Here is a 6,304-nt window from a genome sequence, read left to right as displayed (position 1 = left end):
CTGCAACCTCACAGAATGTCAGAGCCTTAAGGCAGCAATGTTGAATGACCAACATTTGTAACTGCAAGCCTTATCGCACGAGTTCAATATTTACTATGGTGTGGTGTGTGATATTGTTCATGACGCATTGTAACTTTGTAAAGTTAGTGCTCACTGGGTGCCTTAAGAACCTGACAGATAACCACAATGGCCAGCGAATGATGACAAGTTCGGATCACTTAACACATTGCCCCATAGAAGGCCATGACTTTCTCAAAGGAATCACCACTGGTGATGAGTCATGGGCATACCACTATATGCCCAACCCATTTCATTTTTGACTGTGTTCGGGAATAAGCATTGTGTTATTGATGGACTTTGCTGAACACAGGACCACCAAGAATTCTGCAGCCTACATTAGAACTTTGGATAAGTTGCATTGTGCTCTTCATCACAAACACAACATTAATGCTGATGGTATCAAACTTCTTTATGACAGTGCTTACCTTCATGTGCTCCTTTGTTCATGAGAAAATTGCCAAATTTGGGTAGGAGGTGCTCCAGCATCCTCAAAACGTTCCGGAACTTGCACGATCAGACTTTCATCTGTTTGGTCTCATGAAGAAATTCCTGGCCAGCCCACGCTTTGTGACAGATGCAGAAGTCAAATTAAGAGTCCACAGATGGCTATGCTCCAACTAAACAGTCTTATACGAACAGGACATATTGAAACTGGTGCCACAATGGGAGAAATGCATTGAAATGTTGTTGACTATGTAGAAAAATGGGTGAAAGATTAAGTTCATTTGACATTTTTATTCTGTTTCCTATTAAACTTTTTAGTAATAAAATTGTTCTGCATTATTTTCTGATCTTCCCTAGTAGGTGCAGCATTAGGAGACTATGGGCTATGCAGGAGTGATGAGCGACAGCAGGTGAGTGTGAGGCTGGAGAAAAGGGGATAGAGGCAGGTCTGGACAGGGACTGGCAAGGGTTGACGGGGAGTATGACAACAAGGATTTGTTTCAGGGAGATTTCCCATGTATGCTGTTCAGAAAAAGAGGTAGTGGTGGGAACAATCCAGATGGTAGGGACTGTGAAGTAATTACTGAAGTCAAGTACACTGTGTTGGACAGCATCTTCAGCAACTGGGTGCTTCAGTTGTCTCTCAATAACAGTTTGGCATTGGCTACTCAAGTGGGCAGGGAGTTTTGTTACTGGTCATGCCCATGTAGTGGTTGCAGCTAAGTCAGCAGTTTACATGGCTTCTTTCAATGGCGGCCCTGCCTCTGATGGGCTAGGAAAATCCTGCAAAGAACTGGAGTAGATGCTAGTGGAAGAATGAATGGTAGAGGATTTAGACTACGACTTTTACAGGGATACGAGACATATGGCATGGGGTTGGGTGTAGAGGTAGAATTGGGATGGCCAACGGTATTGTGTAGGTTGAGTGGGCAGTGGAATACAACTGTGAAAGAGGTGAGGAGGGCAGTTGCAAGGGTGTTTTCAGTCTGTGAAGTTCCTCAGTTTCAACACCTGCCATCCATCCCACACTAAGAAGTCCTTTATATGCATACTACAGCAGTCCAAATATGCCTAAGGTCTCATTGAGGCCTTCACAAATTGAAATTTCCCACATCACGACGACCAGAAACAGGTCTTTCCAGTCACGTACCATCCATCACATACTCACTGGCCAAAAAGAAATACTCCTCTCATTACTCAGTGCAGCATAGGCTGGGGCAACTGAATCACATCCTTTGTCATGAAATAAGAGATATTCTCCCCACGCCCCCTACAGTGGTATTCCAACTCCCACCTAACTTACACAATATCCTCGTCTGTCTGTGTTCACTGATACTCTGATCCCCTTCCCTTGGTTCATATCCCTGTAAAAGACTTAGACTGGCAGTGTATGTGGGCATGGCCACTAGCAAGTTGTCTGTCCATATGAACATTTCACAGCCCATGTCACATAGAGCATCCCCACCACTGTCAGTTTTCCTTTATGACACAGGTGGGAACTCATTCTACAACATATCCAATGTTCCCGTAACCCCCTCCCCCTCCAGCCCGAACCTTTGCTAGTCCCTGCCCCCACCTACTTTATCTCCTTCCTTGCTCACACTCCAGCACCATACACACCTTCTGTTCCCCAGCTCACCCACATATTCCGTATCCTCTCTCTAAACCCTCCCTCCTCTCCCCTGCCCTGCCCAGTTCACATCTCAATGTTGCATCGAGCAGCCCCCTGTTCTGCCCCTGCTACATGTCTGCCCATCCCCACAGCCAGCAGTTCAGCACCTTCACAAACCACCACCTTGTTATCCCACTCCTCTGTATGCACATGACTCACCCTAGCAGAGATCACTTCTCATGGCAAGGCCTCCATTGGAAATACACACACACACACACACACACACACACACACACACACACACATACACATACACACACACACACACACACACACACACATGCAAATGCAACTCACACAGACGTATGACTACAGTCTTTGGCTACAGGAGGGCATGATGGGAGAAGTGACAGGGTGGTGGGTGGGGGTAAGAAGGAGGCTGGGGTGGGGAGGGAGAGGGACAGAAGGGTAGGAGTGAAGGACAGTGAAGTGCTGCTCGTGGGGGCATACAGGGATGAGTTAGAGAGAGAGGGGAGCAGAAAAGGACCGAAGTAAAAAGGCTGTGAGTGTGTTGTTGGGATAGAGGGCTGTGTACTGCTGGTATGGGAACTGGAAAGGGGCTAGAGGGTAATGACAATGACTAACAAAGATTAAGGCCAGGAGGGGTATGGGAACATACGATATATTGCTACACACTTAAGAAAAGATGGTTTTGGTGGGAAGGATCCAGAAGGCACCGACTGCAAAGCATTCATTGAAATGAAGAATGTCATGTTGGGCAGCGTGCTCAGCAACAGGGTGATCAAGCTGTTTCTTAGTCACAGTTTGTTGATCACCTTTCATGCAGACACACCTGCACCAGGGAACTCTCCTTCATTCTTGTAGCTCTCCTGGCCTCAACCTTCAATAGTCATTGTCCTTACCCTCTTGTAACTTCCCTGTTCCATTCCAGCACTACATAGCCCTCTATCCCACCAATGCACACACACTTTTTACTTCTCTCCTTTTATGCTATCCTGTCCCCCTTCCCATCTCTCCACTGCCGTTTGTGTAGCCTCCCAACTGCACCTAGCTGCCCTATCCTCTCTCCACCTTGTCCCTACATGCTCCCCAGCAGTGTTTCACCATCCCCCACCCCTACCCTGCAATCCCTCCCCCTCTCTGCCCCCGCCTCCTGCTTACCTACACCACCTGCTTGCTTCTCCCACCATGCTCTGCTGTTCACAGTGTGGCTTCAGTAATCTGAGACTGTGGCGATGTGTGTGTGTGTCATCTATTTCTGACAAAGGCCTTTGGCCAAAAGCTCACTTTCTGCCAGTCTTTTTGCTATGCCTATCTGCGACTCAGCATCTCCACTATATGCTGAGTAGTAAGTATCCTTTTCATAATATTGTGACATTCCATCCTGGCTTTTCCACTGTTTAATATCCAACCGCTACTTTTAAATGAACCTGTCTGCCACTGAAGGTCTCCTCCATATGATGAGTATCTATCTATCCAAATTCATATTGCAATTCTGACCTATGACAGATATACATCACTAATTAACTAAGTCATTCATGTTACTTCTGGTGCTACTTTTGGGAAGGTGACAGTCGGAAATGGGATTGGATAACTGCCATGATGGTAAGGCAGTAATTTGGGAACCAAGACTGCATCAAATAATTATGTAATTCAATATACTGAGAAAGTTCAGACATATTACAAAAGAATCAAGATTGGATTGTAATGACTTGTTGATATCAAGACCATTAGCTTGGACTGGATAGATGATAGCGAACAAGAATTTCTTTGTGATGATGAAACAACTTTCTTCGAATTCGTTTGAAACATATGCTTCGATTTGGAATGAGAGAGATATGAACTATGGTATGTTGCAAGGTTTAGTGCTTGGCTCATTCTTTTTCTTGATCTACATAAATGATCTATGTTGTGTACATAGTTCCACGTAGTCAGCGCGTACACAACTTTCTCAATAGAGCGCGCCCCGCTAAGCACAACAGTGCAGGCACAGCGCTCGTCCGTCTCCGCACTACAAGATGGCGTTGTCTTCGAGATGGACCGAATTCTGCTTCTGCCAATCCGCATATTAATATGTAACGCAGCCAATGAGGTTGCTGCTAATGTAGAACCTTTTCTCCTCGCGGATCACACTCGCGCAGTGATACCTGAATGCACGAGGTATTATAACGAGTGTACAGCCCTCTGATTAGTCAGTCTGCATTAGTCTGTACCAGTCTATAGTCAAGTTCCAGTCTGCACCTAATAAGATTATCATATTCCTGTACATAGCCATGAAGATAAATGTATAGACACTTCGTCAAGTATCAGAGATATGTGAGAATAAGACTAACGTACCAAGACCAAAGGAACTTCAGATTGTCAATTATAAATAGCATCCAGAACCAAGTTAAGTTATTTTTATGCTTGTTATTATTTTAATAAATGTGTGTAAAAATTAATCAAGTTCTGTTTAAAGTTGGTCACCGTCAATCTGCTACTCTAAGCGTGCAAGTGGCATTTCTATCGTCTGACCTAATGGCAGAAGATAAACATGCCACGATAAGACCACGAGACATATTGCCGACACTCGCCTACTTCGTTAGAGCGACAAGTCAAATAATCTGATGTTGTGTGTACCGAAGGTCTTACAGTACGCACACCACAATCTACCTGAGACTTTGCAAGACTATTCAGAAACAGCAATGCTTGGAAATAACACATGTATATCGATAAAGGGCTCAAAAATATCCTTACCACTCACAAACATGTGAATAATGGATAGGTTTACAAGCTGTTCACAGCCACAACTGTAACACTGAACCTTGCAAAAACTCAAATTATGTAATTCCAAACAAATCAAAATAACACTTAATCTTGCAAAATTTCCGATTATGCAATTCCAAACAAATCAAAATTATTTACTGGTACCAAACATAGAAATTAATGAGCAAACACTGGATGAGGCTCTATGTGTGAAGTTTCTGGGTATCTAAATGGATAATAAACTGAGGTGTCACCAGAACATGGGTAAGTTAACCAAAAAGCTGAGTTCTGCCTGCTTTGCACTCAGAAATGTCTCTGTGTTCTCCTCCAGACAGGATTGTTAGCTTATTTCCTCTCAGTACTGATCCATAGCATAATCTTCTGGGACATTGATATTAAGATGTAAACAAGTATTTATTCTACAAAACCTTGCAGTCAAATAAATAAAAAGGCCAGCTTTGCAGTTCTGTGCGTTCAGACATAGTCAACAATTCACGGAATGTCATTCAGCAGATACATCTTATTCTCATATATCACACTTATTCATAAAAAATTTTCCTGTGAATATGTCTTTCAGATGAAACCCAAGAATGGGGCACTGATCTGTGAAACAGAAGTGAGATGTTTATTTTCAGTTATAACTCCAAAATTAATTACATCAAGCACAATTAAGTTATGTCACTTCCAGAGTACATAACTAAGATTTGTTCACTTTTTCCTGTTCCCTGAACAAAGGGGAGCATCCAGTGCGAGACCTGCGACAACCAATGCACTGAGAACTGATGTGCCCGCATTATCAGAGTTTCTGATGTAAAAAGTGGAAGGTAATAGAACAACAAGTAATTTACACACAAATGCTTTATTTGCTGGGAGGAGGGGGAAGGAGGGAGGAGGTGTATAAATTGCCAGTGCCTATCATATTTAGTGTGGTGTCACCGCCAGACACCACACTTGCTAGGTGGTAGCTTAAATCGGCCGCGGTCCATTTAGTACATGTCGGACCCGCGTGTCGCCACTGTGTGATTGCAGACCGAGCGCCACCACAAGGCAGGTCTCGAGATACGGACGAGCACTCGCCCCAGTTGTACAGAAGACATTGCTAGCGACAATACGGACAAAGCCTTCCTCTCATTTGCCGAGAGTCAGTTAGAATAGCCTTCTGCTAAGTCCATGGCTACGACCTAGCAAGGTGCCATTAGCCTTACATAGTTTGAGAGTTATCGTATAAATGTCTCAAGAAGAACGCTGTTTTCATCAAAGAATAAAAGTTAAGTATAAAGCAGCTACGTACTTTTCTTGCTACCATTCAATAGTTATCCTGTTCCAGACTTGACGCCAGTCGGCGTGTGTGTACGCGTGCCTTTCTTTCGGCTCCCTTCCCAGTGTGGCGTAGCAAGCTTGTTACGCCACAACATTTAGCAT

Source organism: Schistocerca serialis, chromosome 10 (assembly GCF_023864345.2).
Source record: "Schistocerca serialis cubense isolate TAMUIC-IGC-003099 chromosome 10, iqSchSeri2.2, whole genome shotgun sequence".
In the NCBI taxonomy this organism is placed as follows: Eukaryota; Metazoa; Arthropoda; class Insecta; order Orthoptera; family Acrididae; genus Schistocerca; species Schistocerca serialis.
This window is presented reverse-complemented; position numbering follows the sequence as displayed.